We start from the raw sequence: 22,612 nt of genomic DNA on the forward strand, positions 1-22,612 counted from the left end.
GAAATATTACAAACTGATTCAATAAAATTGCTTTATATACAACGTAGTTGTTCGTCGGAACCATTCATAATATTTTAACGTCGTAACAAGCTAATCAATTCGTCGGAACCATTCATAATATTTTAACGTCGTAACAAGCTAATCAATTCACCTTTCTTATGGTTATACATATACCCGTTATCTTACTATATATGAAAAAAATACAATCAACATCATTTTAACCTTATTCAACAACAGAGGTTAGAATGTAGTTTTCTTGATATTTCTATTCTACTTTACATTTAGCTAACAATGTTACGGGATGTAATCAATGGCCCATTTTTATGTCATATTCCCTATTTTGACAGTTCAAATATAACTATACTAATGAGATTTCGAAATGGACAATATTATTACAAAACTTATGCAAACTTTTAAAAAGAAAACGATTAGATAATAGTCTTCATGTCAAGCATACTACTTTGTTAACCAACTGAAACAAACTGAAATTTAAACTAATAAAATTTAAATGAGTAGAAGACATCCTTATAATTCCAAACTTCATTTACTTGCCATGTTGAAGCTTTTCATGACATGAATTTACAGATATGTACCTGATATTGGAAGCAAAAGAAAATGAAGATGAGAATCAGCGGCAGTAATAACAGTACAACATCAACAACTGCCCAGCAACAGTAACAACCCAGTACAGACCGGTGGAGTAGTAATCCCAAAAACAAAAGCTTTAAGCTTTGAATGAAACAACAACCATTAATACTAATTTCAAACAAAGAAAGAAAGCATAAGATTTTTTAGTTTTTATTTTTATTTTGAAAGCTTAAATATTTTTCGGATTTTTTCTTTCTCTTAAATGTTCAGCCCTTTTTTTCTCTCTTCTATTCTCTGTCCGTTTTTTCTCTCTATCTGTATGTGTATTTTTTCTTCTCTGTATTGTCTTGTGTTCAAGACTTCATATATATATAATCTCATCCCATAAATCTTTTAATAAATTAAATCAATACTTTTTCTCTACCCAACCCATTATCTTTCCACTCATCCCCATTACATTAAATAAACATATCACACCACCCCATTATATTTTGTCCCCCATGCTTCATTTAAAATAATGCAAGATTCCCCCTTTAAATTAAATCTTGTCCCCCTTTATATTAAACAACTATATCACAACCCACCCCATTTCATTTTGTCCCCCATGCTTCAAATAAACAATTTCAAAATGTACAATTCCTAAACTACCCCTCACGACCTTACTGAAATTACCAAACTACCCCTGAACGTACTACAAATTTACCAAACTACCCATCAGCTATAACACATCAATTAATCAAACTTAACCAAAATATAGACAATATGATCAATTTCTAACAATGTTCAAACAACAATATGAACACAGATGAACATCATAACAACAATATCACATTAACATGATTTTAACAACATTTCAACAACAAATCACATGAACACAAATTGAACAACAAAGAACAACTAAAATTTGATTGAACAATATTTTAGCAACAAACAATCCTATTTTCGGATTCAACAACAACAACAAACAAAGTGTGAAGATTTCTAAATTCAATCATATTGAACTTAAAATCAACTCTAACAACATTACAACTAACAATTCCTATATTAAACTTTAAATAAGATTATGAGACAAATTCAAGAAATAATCATAGATGATAAACAAGAGATCAAATTATACAAAAATTCGGATTCAAGATCATCCAAACAAAGTATGAACACGAATGAATCTATTTTAACACAACAAACATGACGGATTAAAACGATTAAATCAATATATTTCCTTTAACACAACTAAATTCTTTTTAGACAAATAACAAGATCGACGAATAAACAATTATGAACTTAAGCTTGAACTTAACAATTTCTAACAATACATAAACTCATGAAACAAATTGAAGAAATAGTTAATTAAATTTCAATTTGAATCTAACAAACATCATACTAACAAATATTCACTTAAACAATAATACAAACATGAAATGAATATGAAAACAACTAATTAAACTTCTATTTTGAAATCTGAAAATTAATTTAACAAATAACATGAACATGAACAAAACCAAAAAATCAAATATCTAACCATAGACATGAACAAAGCAAACATTCGCCGATTTTAGATTCGAAAAATATCAAAACAAAATAACGGACAAAATAAAATTCAAAAACTACTAACCGGATTGAAACGACGAACAACGACCAAACAAACAATGAACTTGACGTGCCTCGACCAAAACGAAGAAGACAGAAGGAAAGGAGCAGCAGTCCGCAGCTTCAACCCAGCTGAAATTGACGAGAAGCGGAAGCAAGCCGGAGCAGCGAGCAGCAGCAGTCGCGGACAGCAATGGACGACGACATGGTCGACGTCGAAGCTCGTCCATGGTTGGACGTAGTAGAAGGCAGAAGAAAATGGAACGCAGCAGTAGCAGATGCGTGAGCGGACAGCCATGGCATCTTGGTTCGTTTTGTGTTGTTCCGGCGTGGCTGGGGGTCGTTCGGAGGTGGTGTTTGGACGGAAAAGATCTAAGCAACCACAGCAGTAGCTCGACGTGCTCGTAAGGAGGAAAAGAAGCAACATGGTCAGCCATAAACGTCGAGCTCAAGCTTGAGCTCGACGAGCCTCATCAATGGCGGATAGGGCTAGGGAATTTGGACGAAGAAGAAGGAGATGAAGACGATGTAGCCATGGGTGGTCGGATTTAATGGAGGATCGCCGGAGAGGTTTTGGAGAGGAAGAAGATAGGGTGGCCATTGTTGGCTTTCTTGAAGCTTGAGGAAGAAGAAGAAAGAAAGAGGGGGGGGGGGATCTCTTAGTCTTTAGGGTTTTCTTCTTTTAATTTTTGCTTTGTTTGTTTTGTAAAAAATGAAAGACAAAGGGGGTTTGGGTCTTTTGGGTTATGGACTGGGTCGACCCAGTTCGAAATGGACTGGGTCGTAGGGAAGATTGGGCCATTTTTTGGGCTTGTGGCTTAAATTTGAAGAAGAGGCCCAATTCCGACTTTCTTTATATTTTCGCTCTCTTTTCTTCTTTTATTTCTCTAAAACTAAATTATAAAAATACTTAAACTATTATTAAGAACTAAATTAAGTTATAAAAGTGCAAATTAACTCCCAATAATAATTAATGCACAATTAAATAATAATTAAGCATAAAATTGTATATTTGGACATAAAATGCTAAAAATGCAAACGATGCCTATTTTTGTAATTTTTAAATTTTTGTAAAACAAATTTAATTACTAACAATTGTAGAATTAAATCCTACATGCAAAATGCGATATATTTTTGTATTTTTTATTAATTTAGCAAATAAACACGCACAGACAAATACAAATAATTATTCAAAATATCACAAAATTGCACACCAAAGAAAAATCATTTTATTTTTTGAATTCTTTGGGAGTAATTCTCATATAGGGCAAAAATCACGTGCTTACAGATGCTAAGACTCGGTATCCTCATCTAGAAAAGCTTGCACTTGCATTAATTATGGCATCTAGGAAATTAAGACCTTATTTTCAATGTCATCTCATCTATGTAGTAACTACATATCCCCTACATAATATATTACATAAACACGAGTTATCAGGTAGGTTAGCCAAGTGGGCCATAGAGTTAAGTGAATATGACATTACATATCAACCTAGAACTACAAAAAAGTCACGAGTGTTGGCAGATTTTGTGGTAGATTTTAGCCAAGGGATGCAACTAGAAGCAGAAAAAAACTACAGGTATTCAACGGGTCTAATCCAGGAACTTGGACTTTATTTACTGATGGTTCATTAAATGTGAAAGGGGCATGTCTAGGAATTGTTTTAGTACCACCTACGGGTGAAACCATACGACAAGCCATAAAATGTCACCTTGTTACTAACAATGAGGTAGAGTATGACGTTGTGATTGCAGGTTTAGAACTGGCACGCGAGCTTGGCATAGAACAGGTCGTAATCAAAAGCGATTCACAGCTCGTAGTTAACCAAATACTGGGGACTTAAATAGCCAGAGAGGCAAGAATGCAGCAATACCTGGAAAAGGCACGTGATCTGGTTAGGTAATTCCAAACCTGGAAGGTTGTACAGATACCAAGAGAAGAAAATATCGAGGCGGATGCCCTAGCTAATCTTGCATCTGCGGCAGAAATGACAAATGATGAAAATGCTTCTGTAATTTATTTATTTCATTCAGTACTTGATCAAGACAAAAACTAGGTAAATTTCAATAATTTAACTTAGGATTGGAGGAACGAGATTATCACTTTTTTGCAGTATTGAATTGTCCCTGAAGATAAAAAAAAAGGCTCAAGCACTTCGCAAAAAGGTTCTCGGTACTGTTTAAAGCAAGGTAATCTTTATTGTAAAATGTTCGGTAGTCCCCTAGCAAGATGTCTTGGTCCTTCTTAAACAGAGTATGTGATGAGAGAAATACACGAGGGGCATTGTGGAAATCACACGGAAGGAAGATCCTTAGTAAAAACCATGATTAGAGCCGGTTATTATTGGCCCAAAATGGAAGAAGACGCGGAAAATTTTGTGGCTAAATGTGATAGGTGCCAAAGATACGATAACAATATGCATAGACCTGCAGAATTATTACATCCGATCATTGAACTGTGGCCTTTTATGAAGTGGGGGATGGATATCGTGGGTCCACTACCACAAGCCAAAGGCAAGGTAAGATTTTTGCTAGTACTCACTGATTACTTTACTAAGTGGGTAGAAGCAGGAGCTTTTAAACAGGTATGAGAAAAAGAGGTCAGAGATTTCATTTGGCAAAACATCATATGCCGGTTCGGTGTACCAAAGGAAATTGTATGTGATAATGGCCCGCAATTTATAGGCACACAAATCACAGAATTTTTTCAGAGTTGGAAAATTAAAAGGATTACTTCAACGCCTTACCATCCAGTGGGTAATGGAAAAGCTGAATCAATAAATAAAGTCATTATCAACAATCTAAATAAAAGGTTGGAGGAATCCAAAGGCAATTGGCTAGAGGTGTTACCTGGAGTCTTGTGGACTTATTGCACAACCGCAAAAACAAGTACGAGGGAAACACCATTCTCACTTGTATACGGAGCTGAAGCCTTGATCCCAGTCGAGATAGGAGAGCTAAGCACAAGATATACAAAAGCAACTGAGGAGTCAAATGAAGAAGAAATACGAATAAACCTGGATTTACTTGAAGAAAGGAGGGAAGCTGCATTAATAAGGATGGCAACGCAAAAACAAGTTAGGGAACAATACTTTAATCGGAAGCTCGTCTCAGATACTTCAAGATTGGGGACTTCGTACTCAAGAAAGTTTTCCAATCAACGAGGGCAGCTAATGCAGGAAAGTTAAGTCTAACTTGGGAAGGACCTTATAAGGTTCACGGTATCGCAGGAAAAGGAGCATGCGAGCTGAAAACAATGGATGACAAGATTCTACCTTCACATTGGAATGTTGTTCATTTGAAGAGATGCTATTTCTAAGGAAAAGAAATATCTACGGGCAGGTACCCTCATTTTAAAATTTTATTTTTGAATTGCTAAAATTTTACTAACGATTTTAGATGATAGGCAAAACGCTAGCCGCACTAAATGATGAATTACAACCTACAAGACACGTGGAAAAAAAATATAATTTCCGGTCTAGGGTTACAATTATTCTGATAGAAATTTATGGGTTAAGCAGTCTTCATCTAAAATCATACCTCCGAGTCCCGTATGTTTTTTCTTTTCAGGAAAAGGACCGCATGGAAAGAGTAATCAAGTGCTCGAGATTTCATACTTCAAAGCTCAAACACTTGGGGGACTATATAATATACATAGGACATATGTATAAAGAAGGCAAAGAAGATTAATTTAAGATAAATTCAAGTCAAGCCCAAAAGTCTACTCATCAAATGTATAAAGTGCAGAGCAAAGTCACGAGCCAAATAACACAAGCCAGTCAAAAAACCTTCATATAGATTTCAAAATCTTATGATGTCTAGGTTAAAGGCAATGTTTAGCCGTGGGTTATTAAAAAAACCCTTAGATTTTATTTTTTTGCAAATCTGTTGTAAAGAAAATAGTTACAAAAAAGTTATAGAAGATATTTGAATGCGTGTAAGTTTTTATAAAAACTTTATCAAAGTTATTTCAATAAACATGTGTGTTCCTATTCTTTTTTCGTATATTTACACCGTTATGAAGTTGAGACGTCTACTTCATTAAGTGTCGAATATAAAAGGGTCCTCTTTTATAAATTTATGTTTGATTCAGATATCCATAAAGTAAATAAAGCATTTTTAAAACAAAAAATTCAAAAAGGGTAAGACAAAAACTCACGAATTAACAAACAAAACCTTAAATATAAAGGCAAAAAAGAGCAAAACAGAAGCTCAAGATAATTAACTCAAACAAAAACTTCATAGTATTAAGTTTAGACTAGGTATGAACGTAGTCATAAACTGATTGTCATTTATACAAAATGCCCCGAAAAGGTATGGGGACTTGTCATTTCCAAAAACCAAAACCCCAAATAGGACTAGGGGTAAAACCACCAAGAAAAAAAAGAGTTACACTTCATAAACTTTCACTAAGGGGCAGAAGAAAGATCTAAAGCGGTATCATTAGCAGCAGAAGGTTCGAGTTGACTTGAAGGAGCTGGGGCATTCACCGTACCCATATCATCTTCAACATGCTCAGGAGTCTCAGCCATGGGAGAATGAAAATCTTGTCCTTGCTAAGTTTTTTCAATGGTGTCCTTTATCTTGGCTAACTCAGCATCCAAGTTGAAACCCTCTTGGCTAGCCTCCACAAGGGTATCATGATGTGTGTTTAAAATAACCGAACTCACTTCAATAGCAGTCTTGTCCTCAAAAATCTCATAATCTCTCTCCCATTGATCGATCTCGTTTTTGAGCTTTTCATTCTCAGCGAAGGCAGTATCATAAGAAGATTGCAGAGGAGCAAGTGAACTTTCTAAAAAACTGACTTTATTAGAAGACTCACGGAGATCTTCTTGGGTCTGATTAAGTGTTTGCATGAGTTCACCGGTGTAAACCTCTTTCTCGCTTTGTAAAGCCTTTAACCCTTTAATCTCTTCACTAGCCTCAGAGAGTTGCTCAGAAAATGATGTCTCGAGGAGATTTTTGTCCTTGTCAGCTTGATTTGAGGAAGCCTTCTCAACTGCTAATTCTGAAGTCAAAACCTTCAACTGCTGCTCTAAGGTGCACTTGCTTTCTTCTAACATTTCCATATCAAATTGAAGGCTTTCATATTGTTCTTTCCAGTTGTCTACTTCAATCTGATAATCATGCATTAACTGCTCCGTATGAGAAACCCTCTTCATCATCCCTGTGCCAATAAGATTGATCTAAAAAGAAGAAAAGGGTAAGAATCTTAATAAAAGAAGGACGGAATAAAGTGTGAAAAGTAACAAATACCTTTAATGATGACTGCACTATGTCATTCATCCAAGTCAAAGAGATGTGACTCTCGAGCTTGAATTTCTCAACTGGACCGATCAGAGGTTTCAACCATACGTCAGCTCGACCTGACTTTTTCAAAAGGTTACCATCGGCAGAGACCTCAATGGTAATTTGCTTCATCGTTCCACTTCAACTCGAGGAACCAACCTTAGTACAAGGGACAATAGTAGGGGGAACTGTGGAAGAAGTCATAACGAAGAAGTCATACTAAGGAACCAACCTCAGTAGTAGGGGGAACAGCTTTGGGAGGAGCAGTAACGGTAGCAGTCATAACTGGCAAAGAACGCTTCACAGGGACAAGCATGGTAAAATAGGCAAGGGGTACTTCATCAGAAACTAAATCTAAATTGTCATTATCCAACCCACGAGAAAAAAGCTGATCAACAGAGTCACGAGCTGCCGCAAGAGTATCATCATCAGAGCTCACCAAGGTGGCTTCAACGGGCTCGGTTATGGGAACAAAACGGGGAGGAGTTGCTTCATCATCTGAAAAGACACGTGTTCTGGCCCGCGGCCTTTTAATCAAGGAACCTCCATCCTATTCTTCCTCTTCTTCAGAATCCTGGGTTGTATCAGCCTTCCTTTTCAATAAAGAACCCAAGATTATCTCTTGAGCTCTTTCCAAATAAACTCTGGAAGCTACGATAGCATCAACACTTACACCTCGAATGGGAAATCCTGATAAAAATAATGATCAAAACAAATTCTAAATAAAAGGTGAATAAAAGTGTGAAGAAGAGATGAGAAAAGCATTTACCATGAGTTTTCACCTTCCAACCAAACCTATGCGAAAGGTTTTTCCAAGATCTACCTTCGATTGGAGCAACATTCAATAACTTTCCTACCCAACCACGGAAATTGGGAATCTCATCAACAGTTCCCATGGTTGCTGGAAAAGAGAAAATGTCAAAAAGTAGCGGAAAAAAAAAGGGAAAGGATAGAAAAAGTTGTAAAAGGAAAACTTACGTACAAAATTCCACTTCTCAGGAAATGGAACATTTTCTTCGCCCGCTAAACCAACAGTGGGGGGCAGACTGACATACCAGCCACGGTCTTTATCATCCTCTGGGCTAACTAACACTCTCTTACTTCTCGCTACTAAAGTGAAAATCCCATGACGGAAAAGTTTAGGGGAGTAGAGATGAATCAAATGGAAGAAAGTAAAAGGCAAATTAGCCAACTTTGTTAAATGCCTTAAACATACAACAGCTCTCCACACAATGAGGTCAATCTGTCCTAAGCAAACGTCGAAAAAACGACATAATTCAATGCTAACAGGATCAATGGGGGGTTTAAAATTCAGCGTAAAAGGGCATGTATACACAAAACAAAACCCGGTCAAGTAAGATGTAATTCTTTGGTTTGCATTAGGAATTATAATAGGGAAATCAGGCCTCCAGTGGCAATCCCTACGAACAACAGAGGCCAGGCCTTCACTGATTTGAGATGGGTAAATATCAGCACGATCTAAAGAAGACATAGAAGAAACTTGGTTTCTGATCGATTCTCTATCTATGTAAAAAGATAGTTCAGCAGGAACAATTTCATCTACTAAAGGCTCACGAAGGGGTTCATTAGAATCTTTACCTCTAGATGAAGATCTATAGGAAAGAGAACCCCTAGTTTTAGAAAGTAGAGTAGAACTCACTGGAGGTATAGAAGAACCCCGTATCGATGAGACCCTAAACTACGTAATCTTCCTCCTCTTCTGCTTCTAATAGGAGCAAGAAGAAGGTCATCAACAATGGGGACTCTTCGAGGGTTAGGGTTTGAAGAAGATATAGCAGTACGAGAAAGAAGAAAACAAGAGTGAATATTCTAAACTTTTTATGAGAATGATAATGACGAAAGCTATATTTATACTCAGAAGCAACCGTCAAAGAAAAGGTGTCATGATGGAAACTGACGCTTCGTAATTGGTGAAGCAGCAAAAAAGTCCTAAAAGATGCTGCAAAGTTGCAGAACCAATCAAAAGATGCCATGCGTCATGAGCATTAAATGGAAGTGACACATAAAGCATCAGTTCCAGAGAAGATGTAATGGCGGCAAAATTTCCCGCTTTAATGAGATCTACTTCCCAAATATTCTATTGATGAATAAATGGCAAGTGGGGGGACTATCTGTATTGGGGAAAATCAAGTTCATGTATCGAATTAATTATGAGGTGACATGTCATGACACGTGGACTGGTAAAGAAATGACAGTTGGCAAAGAATAGTTAAAGAGGCACGAGCTTCAGCAGGCATGGGCCAAGATCCAAGAAAACCAGAAGGGATAGGTGTTCGGACCTCTTGATATTCTGAAGACGCATCGGAAGAATGAACATAAAAAGGGGTATAGATACGTATTATTGGTAATTAATAGGCATTAATTACGGAAAACGTTACGATTGCTAATTATAACGTTATATTAAATGTCATTAATTGTCCATAATGACTCCATTATGAAAGGAGAGAAATGTATTACTTAGAAATAGCTATAAAAGGTGAGGAATGAATATTTGTAAGGACACGAAATACTATTGGAATATACTGATTTACTTTGCTTTCTATTCAGTTACTATTTACATCAATTATTCCTATTTCTACTTGATTATCAGTAACCCAAGTTCTTCTAAAAATAAGCTTTGACCAAAATTCTCATTTTTGGTTAAACAGAACTCACGACCTATAGGTCACAACGGGCATAACTTGACTGTTGTTCAAAGGTTTCCCTTTAATCAATCAACAAATGTGGATCTAAAGCGGGTCTGTGAGTTCAGTTGAATATTTTTGCTTTCGACTGGAATTATGAGTACATAAAAAGGTAAAATTACATACATATAATAAAATCATTCTTATTTTATAAATACACCGAATTTAGATTTTGGATTCGCGTCTACATGCCAACCACTACGTACAAACTTGTAATCATTAATTTGTGAGTTTTTTATATTTGCTTCCTTCACCTTCTCAACACAAAAAGAAAGTGGCTTATTCACATTCCTTCACCTCCTTGCTGGCTTTTGATTATGTGAAGGATGAAGTTGTTTGACCAAAAAAGTATAAAACCCTTTTATCGAACTAATTACTAGAGATATAGAAGGTAAATCTTAGTCAAACATTATTAATCATAGATCCGAATATATAAAGTACGAAAATCGAAGAAGAACATGAATGTGTAATGTTTCTTGATATAATGATCATACATCATATGTGAATTATAAGCTTACATACAAGATAGACTTGCACCACAATCATGGAAGCAAGGGAGGGGAAGAGAAGGAACTGTTGATGAGAGAGAGATTTTCCTTTGTTGGTTCCCTCCTCATGGCCAGCTAGAATCCCCCTTATCTGGGCTCAGCTCCCCACATATATATATTAGCAATTTTCTCTTTTATCCAATAGTCTTTGACCTGCGTGCTCTCCTAGTGCCCCCCATCGCTCACCCAAACATCACACTCGTTCTGCGGTGTAAGCTTTTCGACGATTTGACCCCGACAATAGCCGAGGTGCTATTTACTATCATGCCTCGTGGGCATGATTACCGGTCGGCCTCTTATCATTCCTTTTAAGAACAGCCATCTTATGGCCAGATTTTGACCCATACAGTTAGTCCCTCCGTCCGTCAAGGTCGCCTCTTGGCGAGCTCAACGGACAGACTTTGTTGATTCAAAAGTTAGGAGAATTTTGAACATTACGCGTTGAACGAGATCCTTAGGTCGAGGTGGCGACGTGACGCTTCAATGGTGCCATTGAACTGTTATGTTAGTTCAGAGCTGAATCGTTGCATCGATCCGAAACATCGTGACTACCCATTATACATTATTATGGCGCACGTTTCCCAAGCACTGTATCGTTTCCCGTGCCCTTTCAGTTTTTTGGTTGGTGGCTCTTGGGTTTCCCGCTCAGGACATGTGTTCCTATAAATAGGAGGAAACCCAAGAGCCGCCAACCAAAAAACTGAAAGGGCATTAATTGGTTTAGCATTTGTTTGCTCAAACAATTTGGCGCCGTCTGTGGGGATTTCTTAGCCAAATTTCTTAGTTTCCTTTAGATCCAGAACCGATGAAATGTCACTACCCACTCGAAAGAGCGGTAAGTAAGCGTTCGAGACAACCGTACCGATGTAGGTCAGGTTGCTACATAAAGTAGAAGTTATAACGAGTGTCTATGCAAAATCAACGTCTCGCCTATAATGATAGGTTTTGCATGGCGGATGCACGTTCAAAATAGAATCACGGTCATCTGGCTGGTCATGAGGAGGGAACCAACAAAGGAAAATCTCTCTCTCATCAACAGTTCCTTCTCTTCCCCTCCCTTGCTTCCATGAGTGTGGTGCAAGTCTATCTTGTATGTAAGCTTATCATTCACATATGATGTATGATCATTATATCAAGAAACATTACACATTCATGTTCGTCTTCGATTTTCGTGCTTTATATATTTGGATCTAGGGTTAATTATGTTTGGCTAAGATTTACTTTCTATATCTCTAATAATTAGTTCGACGAAAGGGTTTTATACCTTTTTTGGTCAAACAGAAATGCAGATGATGGTCTTAGCAATTTTGTATATTCTTTATATACGTGGGAATTATAGTTAATGGGATATAATACAGGAATTGATGTATTGAGAAATTCATAAATACAATTAAGACTTTATTTTCTCGCTGATAAAGGCATTGATCACCTCCAACTTTAGAATTACATAAGGTTTAGTTTTCAAAATACCTTCTTACGAGTACTTTCTAGAAATTGTTAGGAAAAGTAGTTTGGTGAAAAAGAGGGTACCGTTTGGAAGGTAAAAGTTTACTCGCGACCAAACAAATGAATGAAAGATGTGTCATGCATATATAAGTTTAACTACAGTTAAATTGATACTCACTTGAATTTGTGACTCTTATAGTTTGTTTGTTTGGTATAAACAGTGGGTGATGAGTATTTGTCTATTTGGAATAATACACGCGGGTTAGACTCTAATGACTTTCTAATCACCATTTGTCCAGTTAAGTGTTCCTACTAAAAATTTAAAATGGATCACATAAATGTTGGGTCGTGTTGGAGTTTGTTGGACCCAGTCCGTTTTGTAGGTCTTTATTGGGGTGAAATTAAAAAATAGCCAAGTAATTGAAATTTTGATCACTTTTCATGTAAAGATAAATATGAACGAAAACACAGTTTAAAATCCGAAAAATACTCCAGCATAATATACTGTAAAGACAAATCTGAACGAAAACATTGTTCAAAATTCGGAAAATATTCCAGCATATTATACTGGAGTTCCAGTATAATATACCGGTCCAGCATAATATGCTGGAAGTTCATACACAAGTACACCGATCTCCAGTATATTATGCTGGAACTTTTCGTGTTGCAGCAAAATAGTGGCTATTTTTCAATAACTTTGTAAATGTTGGCTATTTTTTAATGACTAGTCCGAAAACTGGCTAGCCCGTGCTATTTTTACCCTTCATTGACTACTTTGTGGGGCATTTGCATCTATACCCACTTTTTGGATCACGTTTTACCTTGTGCCCGCTTTGCAAAAAAAATTGCAAGTGTACCCACTTTTTCGCGTAACTTCAGCATACGGGGCTGAAGTAGCAAAAGCAATCACGCAAAACTTCAGCATTCTAGTAGACGGGACCCAAGTGTGCTGAAGTTTTTGTTTTGTAACTGGCGAACTTCAGCTCTAGAGCTGAAGTTTTTGTTTTGTAATTGGAGAACTTCAGCTCTAGAAGTTCTTTGTTCACTTTGGTAATTTCCTTTTCAACTTCTGGCCTTAAGGACTCCAGCTCACGAACGACATCCAGTAATTTCTGAAATCACATCCCACTAATGATTAATTCAACATCCATGAGGCTGAAAATATGAACATACAACTTTCACAAATTAGATATTAGAGACACTGCTTAATTACCTTTTTGTAAGGTCTCTTTTCTGTATTACTTGAAGTAATATAGTCTCGGTGGAAAGGTATAATTTCTGATTAAATACTGACAGCACGAACAGAAATATAAAAAAATTTACTCATATACAGGTGTTAATATGCCCTCAAGAAGTTATCAACATGGAAATATATATTTACCCTGCATATCTGAGAAACAGAACGTAGAGATCTATGATATTGTTCTCCTGCCGATGATTGTTTGCCTGTAGGAAAATGAAGTAGAAGTTTAATCACAAGAGGTTGAGGGCGGATTTAATTTTGAGGAGGAGAAGGAGGAGAAAGGGGGCTGAAATTGTTTAAAAAGTGGGTACAAGTTAAAAGTTTTTTCAAAAATGAGTATAAGTTAAATGGGGGCAACCAAATAGGTCGCCCGTGCAATTTTTACCTACTTTGTTGCGTATTCACTTTGGGCCTAACTTTCACCTTTCTCCAGCTTCACTGTAGGCTGCAATTCAGTTCTTAAAATGGATGTTGGGACTTGGGGCTTCTTTATGAGGTCCATTTCCAACAAAGTCATTTGATTGAGGGCTTCAGTCACATGAATCTACCCACTGCAACTGTGACATAGCCCATTGGGCCCATTTATCAAAACTGGAGTTGTACTATGTTTCTGTTGTAAAAATTAGTTGGATTAGTCACTCTTTGGAGCCATCTATTAGGGTTTAGTCATATTTTAAATTATAAAATTAGCCATTGGTTTGGTTAAATTGACACTTTTGCCGCCACTAAAAATATAGAACACAACTCTAGCAATTGGTACTGGAGTTAGAAGTTTTGATAAGTCGAACCCTGGTAAACTATGTTGAAATTTAAAGATTTCCTAAATTTTCAAACCCAGGAACGAATTCTAATTTTTGAACTTTTACTAGTGCAAAATCCGGGAATGATTCCTAGTTTTTTTTTACCTTTACTAGTGCAAAATCCAGGAGCCACTCCTGATTTTTGAATTCACATTGTACTTTTAGCAATTTTGAATCTTTACTAGTGCAAAGTCTAAAATTCAAGAATGATTCCTAGTTTTTGAACATTTACTAATGCAAAATCCATAAATTACTGGCCTTTAAATCTCTATTGGGACAAAATTCATGAATGCTTCATGGTTTTTGAATTTACATTATACTTTTATAATTTTAAATACAAAGTCGATGATAGATTATTGGTTATTGAACTTTTACTAGTGCAAAATTCAGGAACGATTCATGATTATTGAATTCACATTATACTTCAACAATTTTTTAACCTTTAAATATAAAATCCAGGATAGATTACTAGTTTTTGAACTTTTACTAGTGTAAAATACAGGAAAATTCAGGAATGGTTTTTTTTTTTTAAAATTCATATTATACTTCAACAATTAAGAGCTAGTGTTTCAGGTCATTCAAACTCTGGGAAGAATTCTTAGATTTTGAATTTACAAATATTCAAGTATAATAGGCATTATTGGAGTTCTTCCCTGTTTTAGGTAGCGGTATCTTTGTCCAGACTTGTATTTTCACATTATGAATAACTATTTTTACATTATGAATAACTATTTTGCCAATACAATTTAAAATATGATTAAACTCTAATACCCGACCTAAAAAGTGACTATTTACTAATTTTTCACTTTTCTATAGTATGTGCCATGACCATAAAAAGGAAATTGATTGTGTTTACTTTACTTGATTGGCTTGAAATTTTCCTTTAGCTTATCTAACTTATAGGTATAAAATGTTCACATTGGAAAAGATATACTTTTATGGTCACTAATATTACGATCCAAATTGCAACTAATAACTGTGCTGTCTTCTGGGAGGCTGCTATGACTATGAGAACCTATTTTAAAGAAAATTTATATTATATCGTGCAAATGGAAAAGTAGCTATTTGGTTGGACTAGAATGATAAATCACACTCTCCTTTCTTTATTGCTTTTTGAATACTCGAATTAACCTCAGATACTTTGTTAATTTACTTATTGACTTTTGGATCAATTTTTAACTGTTAACGACAAATGACTTTGATGAATTAGCGTAATGTACAGTAAATCCTTATTCTACTTTACATTATCCTCTGATTTAATTTTCAGTAATTTCCTATATCAGGTAGAGTCAAAGAAATAAATAATTGAAATTAAAGTCCGAAAAGAAAAAAGATAGATGTCAACAGCTTATAGTCATAAGCTGATCAGTCAACCAAAAGACCTTCCATTCCCTCTTGCTACGTTTATTTTGTTTCCCTGTTCTAAACTTCCAAGCCATGATAATGACTTTAATTTTTATTTTATTTTTTGTAAGATAGTGACGTGAGTAATGTCCGAACCAGTTTGCATGCATTTCAACTATTTTACCGATGTAGCGATGTCTATTACCTTCGACTAGTATAAGTAAATAATATATATTCTAATTTGTAGATAATGACACTCTCTTTCTTTCCGAGAGAAAAGGAAAGGAAATGGAAAAATGAATACCTTAAGTAATAACATACCTTAGAAGTGGAGAGGAATTGTAAAAGTGATGTTACTAAAGTAGTAGTAATATTTACGTCCAATATTTAAGGTGGTTTTTGTAAGAATGCAAAACTATTTTAAAACCAAACATCGAGAAAGAAGAGTTTTTATATTTTGCAAAAACCACAACGACTTTAAAAGAATGAACACAGAGTTTTAAAAAGTCAAATAAAAATAAATAAAACTTAAAGTAGCAACTAAAAGATTCTGGAAATTCTTGCGAAGAAAATGTTTTAAGAAACGCACAGGGGTGGTGATACTGATACGCCTAGGCTTATATAATACACTAATACATGCTTGTTATTTGGTGCAAACATTTCCATTCACTATTAGGAAGTGTTAGAACCATACGCAGGAGAGAAGAAGAAGCATGTTTGGAAAACTTAGCTCAATACATTGATCTGGGCATAGTACCAATTATATACAAGTATAACTAACAATTAGGTACTAAGTATCTAAATTAGCTCTAACATACCACAACTTATAATATGTACACTTAGGCCCCATATCTCTAACTAACTACCTAACTTTTATATACAGCAATACTCTCCCCTCAAGCTGAAGGCTGAAATGTTTATCACACCAAGCTTGCCCAGTAGAAACTGATGTTGAGGTGAGGCCAATCCTTTTGTGAGTATGTCTGCTTGCTGATTCCTTGTAGATATGTACTGTGTTTGCAGAATCCTTGTTTGAGCTTCTCCCTGATGAAGTGAAAGTCTATTTCAATGTGCTTTGTGCGCTCATGAAAGATGGGGTTAGCAGTGATTTGGATGGCTGCTTTACTATCTGAAAATAGGATGACTGGTTGATGAATTGAGTCCCTAATTCTGCAAACAACCCTCTCAACCACACTATCTCAGCTACTGCAGAAGCCATACTTTTGTATTCAGCTTCAGCACTGCTTCGAGCAACTATGTGTTGCTTCTTTGACCTCCAAGAAATTAAGGAATCACCAAACTTAGCAAGGTACCCACTGACAGACCTTCTACTTATTGGACATGCTGCCCAGTCTGAATCACAAAAGCCAGTTAATGCATCTGCTGGTCCTCTTCTCATGATCACTCCCATTCCTGGTGCCTGCTTTAGGTATCTCACTACCCTAGTTGCTGCATCCATGTGAGATCTTGTAGGAGTCTGCATGAATTGACTTAAAATCTGTACTGCATAACTGATGTCTGGTTTGGTGGCTGTAAGGCATAAGAGTTTGCCAATCAGCTTTTGATAGCATGTGGCATCTATCAAAGGATCAGATACTTTACTTCCAATCCCCTTATCATACTCAAGTGAAGTGAGTTTCTGATTGAGTTCTAGGGGTGTAACTGCAGGTTTTGCTCCACTTAAGCCCATCTCTGAGATGAGCTCTAAGGTGTATTTTCTTTGATTAAGAAGAATCACTTGCTTAGACCTTAATACTTTAATTCCTATGAAGTATCTCAGTTCACCTAAATCTTTCACCTTAAATTTTTGATGCAGTACTGACTTGGCCCCATTAATAAGTTCTATACTGCTTCCAGTCAACAGTAAACCATCCACTTAGATTAGGATAATGACAATCTCATTCCTAGACTTCTTAGCGAACAAAGAGTAATCATAAACACTATGGCTGAATCCTGCACTAAGTAAGGCCTCTGTCAGTTCAAGATTCCATTGCCTTGATGCTTGCTTGAGTCAATATAGAGATTTCAACAACCTACAAATCTTTTTCTCCCCTTGTCTTTGAAAACTTTGAAGTAAGTCCATATATACTTCCTCATATATGTCTCCTTGTAAGAAGGCATTGAATACATCCATTTGATAGAGGCTCCAATCTTTAGAAGCAGCTAATGCTATTACTGACCGAACTGTCACTATCTTTGCCACTAGTAAAAAAGTTTCACGATAATCTAAGCCCTCTTGTTGATTATATCCCTTAGCAACCAAAAGAGCCTTAAGTCTTTCCACCTCTCCATCTACTTTGTACTTGATTTTGTAGACCCATTTTGACCCTATCGGTGATTTCTCATGTGGAAAATCCACCACTTCCTATCTCTTGTTGTCCTCCAATGCCTCAATCTCTTGTTTCATAACATGTATCAATCTATCATCCTACACTGCTTCCCTGAAGTTTTGTGGTTCTTTAGTTATGAAAAAAGCCTTGATGTAGCCTTTAGTCTTCTTTGTGACACAATCATAAGATAAGAAGTTGGAAATAGGACAAAGACAATGTGAGCCTTGCTTGGTGGCAACAACATAGTCTTGCATCCAGATAGGGGATGTTTGGTTCTAGTTGATTGCCTGGTGATCATAGTAGGGAGTGGTGATGTAGTAGTTTGTTCCTGCAATGTTACAGCATCTCTGCCTGGTGTACTTGCCTGAGCTGTTGTATCTGGTGTAGTTGTGTGATCAGTTGCTGGGGCTGGCACTTCTAATGAGTCATAAGTATCAGCTACCTCTTCATAAGTGTCTGAATAAGATGCTACTTGATCTTGTGCATCTTGATCTGCTGTGCCAGGTGAATCTGCATCTGTATCTGCATGCTCCTCAGATTCAGTAGTATATGTTGCCTCCATGGTATGCAATTCTCCTTGTTGTTGGAATTCAAACACATCAACAATGGGTTCTGAAGCTTGTTGATGTTGTGCTGTGGTAAAAGGGAACACATATTCCCTAAACACAACATCCCTGCTAAAAAAAAGAGTTAGTAGTTCTGTCAAATAGTCTATATCCCTCCTGAGTAGTGGAGTAGCCCATTAGAACAACTTCCTTAGCTCTTGGCCTAAACTTGTCCTCCTTAGATATATTTGTAGTATAACATAGGCATCCAAAGATTCTGAGATGTGCTAGTAAAAGTGATTTGCCATACAACAATTCAAAAGGGCTTTTCCCTCCTAACACTTTAGCAGGAAGTCTGTTTATGAGATAAACAACTATTTGAACACATTCTCCCCAAAATTTGCTTGGTATTTCAGCCTGGAATTCCAATGCTCTGGCAGTGTATAAGATATGCCTGTGCTTTCTTTCAGCCACCCCATTTTATTGTGGGGTGTGCGCACAGCTACTCTGATGAATTACTCCATGACCCTGCATGAACTCATTCCACTGATGATTAAAAAACTCTTTATCATTGTCTGTTCTAATCACTTTAATGCAGGTGTTGAACTGTGTCTTAACCATACAAAAAAACTGCTTTAAGAAAATAATGGTTTCACTTTTCAACTACATTAGAAAAATCCAAGTTGCTCTAATGTAATCATCTACTAATGTAAGGAAGTAATGTTTATTGTCATGAGTAGCAACTTTATAAGGTCCCCATACATCCATGTGAACAAGCTGAAATAGTTTTGTACTTAGATGCTCACTAATAGGAAAAAACCAATCTACATTGTTTGGCCAAAGGACAAATGGAACACTTATTATGTACTGTATTGTCTACTTTATTATGCAAGAAAGAAATATGTTTCATCACTGGTAAAGAAGAATGTCCTAATCTCCTGTGCCAAAGGTCTCCTAAAACAACTTCATTCTTCTGCAATGTGCTGATAAGAGCAGCTGTTAACTGTCTTGTTCCTCTTCCCCTCAGCAAATAGAGTCCACTTGTTTCCTTACCAATCCCCTTCACCCTGCCACTGTAGAGGTCCTGAAAGACACATAGTTTAGGTAGGAAGAGAGCACCACATTGGAATTCTTTGGTTAGTTTTGAGACTGGCATTAGGTTGAACTTGAAGTCATGAACATACAACACATTTTCTAGTTTGTTATCTGCTGAAAATTGTGTGCTACCAATGTGAGTAACATCAGTACTATCTCCATTAGGTAATATCACTTTCTCTCTTTTGCAATTGTCCACACTTTAACCATCATTCAATAATCCTAGTGAAGACGCTATGTGATGTGTGGCCCTGAATCCACTATCCAACTATCATTATAGACATTTGATGCAAGAGACACAATGTTACCTGCCATGCTGCCTGTGTTTGATTGTCATTGTGTGCATCTTTGTTGAGCAACTGCAAAATCTATTGATATTGTGCCTCAATGAAGAAAAAATCTCCTCTTTTTCTATTGTGATGTTCCCTGAGAATTGGAGGATGTTACCGTCACTTTTACATTGTTAACTGCAGTGAAAGGTCCTTTAAGTTTATAATCTCTCCTTGGATTCCCTTTCTTTCCTCTAAAATCCTTAGGATATCCAATAATTTTGAAGCAATTTTCTTTACTGTGGACTTTCATGTGGCAGTGTTCACATTGCAAGAACTGTTTCTTTCTTCTAAATCCTTGACCTCTTCCTGCTTGCATTGCCATATGATATACTTTTTCTGCCATTGCACTACCACCTAAAGATTGTTGACTTTCATCTTGTGATTATAGCATATGCCTGATTGATAGTAGGCTCAGTTGTTTTCATTAAAATCTGCCTTATAGCTTGATCATATGTACTATTCAAGCCCAAGTGCACTATATACTCCTTCGATTTCACACATCCATAGTTTGGGGATGGTGTCAACATATCATACTCTGCCCATAACTTCTTCAGTTTTGTGAAGTACACAACTACAGAGTCAGATCCCTATGATAGTCGTGAGATTCCTCTGTGCAATTGAAAAATTCTTATTTGATTCACCTTATCAAAGCGTTCCTTTAGATCATCCCACACAGCATGTGCATCTGATGTATAAATGATTCCACTCAATATGTTCATAATTCACGAATGCACTATTGCATTGCATGTCTTCCATTCCTCATGGAAATCATCCTTAATTTATGCTTTAGTGCATGTTCCATTGATGAACCCTAGTTTGTTTTGCCTTAAGTGCAAGTCTCATAGATCTACTCCACAAGCCATAATTTTCAGAGCATATGAGTTGGATTGGAATTAACACCAATCCTGGAGTGTGGGAAGGTTGTAAGAAGAGGATGGGTGTAATCGATCTTCGTTTTCTCCGCCATGGTTGAACAGTCTCATATTCAACTCAATTACACACAATCGAAGAAATTTAAACAAAAACAACAACAAAAACAAAAATTACAACTTCTGCAGAAATTTCACGATCTATTGAGAAATGAAGAAGACAGTAGTGATGACTTTCAATTTGTAGAATATAAGAGAAGGTCTTACTAGGTTGAGCTTCGGAATCCATGAATTTCTCTCCCGTTCTATGATACTATGTTAGAATCATACGCAGAAGAAGAGAGAAGCAGAAGCATGTTTGGAAAACTTAGCTCAATACATTGATCTGGGCATAGTAGCCGACTATATACAAGTATAACTAACAATTAGGTACTAAGTATCTAAATAGCTCTAACATATCACAACTTCTAATATGTACACTTAGGCCTCATATCTCTAACTAACTAACTAACTTCTATATACACCAATAGGAAGATTAGCTTTTATAGGGATTACATCATCACTAAGATTTTATTTTCTTTTATTCTCAACCGCAACCTCTATGTTGAGGTGGATGCAGAATTTAAGTTCTATGAATGCGATCTTTAAGATTTTTAGTATGGAATTGTTATATTTTTAAACTTATGAGTTTATATCTATTATTTGTTACACTTTTAATAGCTAGATTTTTACACTAAATGTATACTACACATCAAAAATATTAAATTTAGATGAACCTACTGTCTCAAGACTATATCCGCCCCTTGCCTCTATGGGATTAATTAATGGTAGTGAATTGACACGTGGATTACAGTACATTAACACATATGTTGTTGGCAGAAATTTAAGTCTTATAACTGAAACATAGTAATATATCACTAAGGGGCTGGGTGTAGACTGTAATGAGATAGATAACATCTCCTGATCATCTTCAATCAAAAGTTTCGGATTCAAAACCAAGAATTTATAGGATCGGTTCGCTCTTAACCATTTTGATCTCGAGTGCGAGTTCTATGCATGGAGGAATCCCTAGTAAGGAGTGTTTTACAATCCTTTTTAATCGTCTTTATGCAATACGAATTCGAGTTAATCGGATCAATCGAAGTATTTGATGTTGTTGCATCTTATGTTATATAATTACTACTTGAGGAGTTGCAGAATTTTTTTCATGAACCAGTTTTTTCTTCGATTATTATTTTTATTATAACAAAATCATATCATTCGTATAAAAATTAATTTACTGATCCTCCATAATTTTAAGTCCGTCATTCTTTTTTGGAATGGATGGAGTATTATTTTGTTTCCATTTGCAAATCACATGGTTTTTGAGATCTTTGTTTAGTGTGTAATAGTTAGCCGTCAACATGACCTTATAAGTCAGTGCGGCTATTGAATACATACATGGAAAAATATCAGCTTAAAGTTTTTCATAAAAGAGGCTCAAATATATGAAATTAAAAATGGGAATATTAAACAATGCAAAAAGTTAGTAAATCAAATAAATGGCACAGGAGATTCTAGAATAAGATAAAAAGTTTTTTTCCCTAGACTAATTTGTTATTTTAACATCTACTTTTGAGTAAATAAAGATTTTGCTGACCAAACAACCAAATATAGAGGCAAAAATAAGTTACATAAGGTTTTTCTTTGTAGTAGAGTTACTCCTATTGCCTATTAAAGCAAAGTAGCAGGATGAATGGTTTAGCATCGAGTTGATATCCTCCGAGATTTTTGAAAGAGAACTATAAATTGTAGAGTTTCAATTTAAAATTACTGCATTGTAATTTAGTATTCAAAACTTATTGATCCAACTAATTCAAATTCGTGCTGCATATAACCTATTAAAAGA

The sequence above is a fragment of the Nicotiana tabacum genome, chromosome 7, assembly GCF_000715075.1.
Source record: "Nicotiana tabacum cultivar K326 chromosome 7, ASM71507v2, whole genome shotgun sequence".
Lineage (NCBI taxonomy): Eukaryota > Viridiplantae > Streptophyta > Magnoliopsida > Solanales > Solanaceae > Nicotiana > Nicotiana tabacum.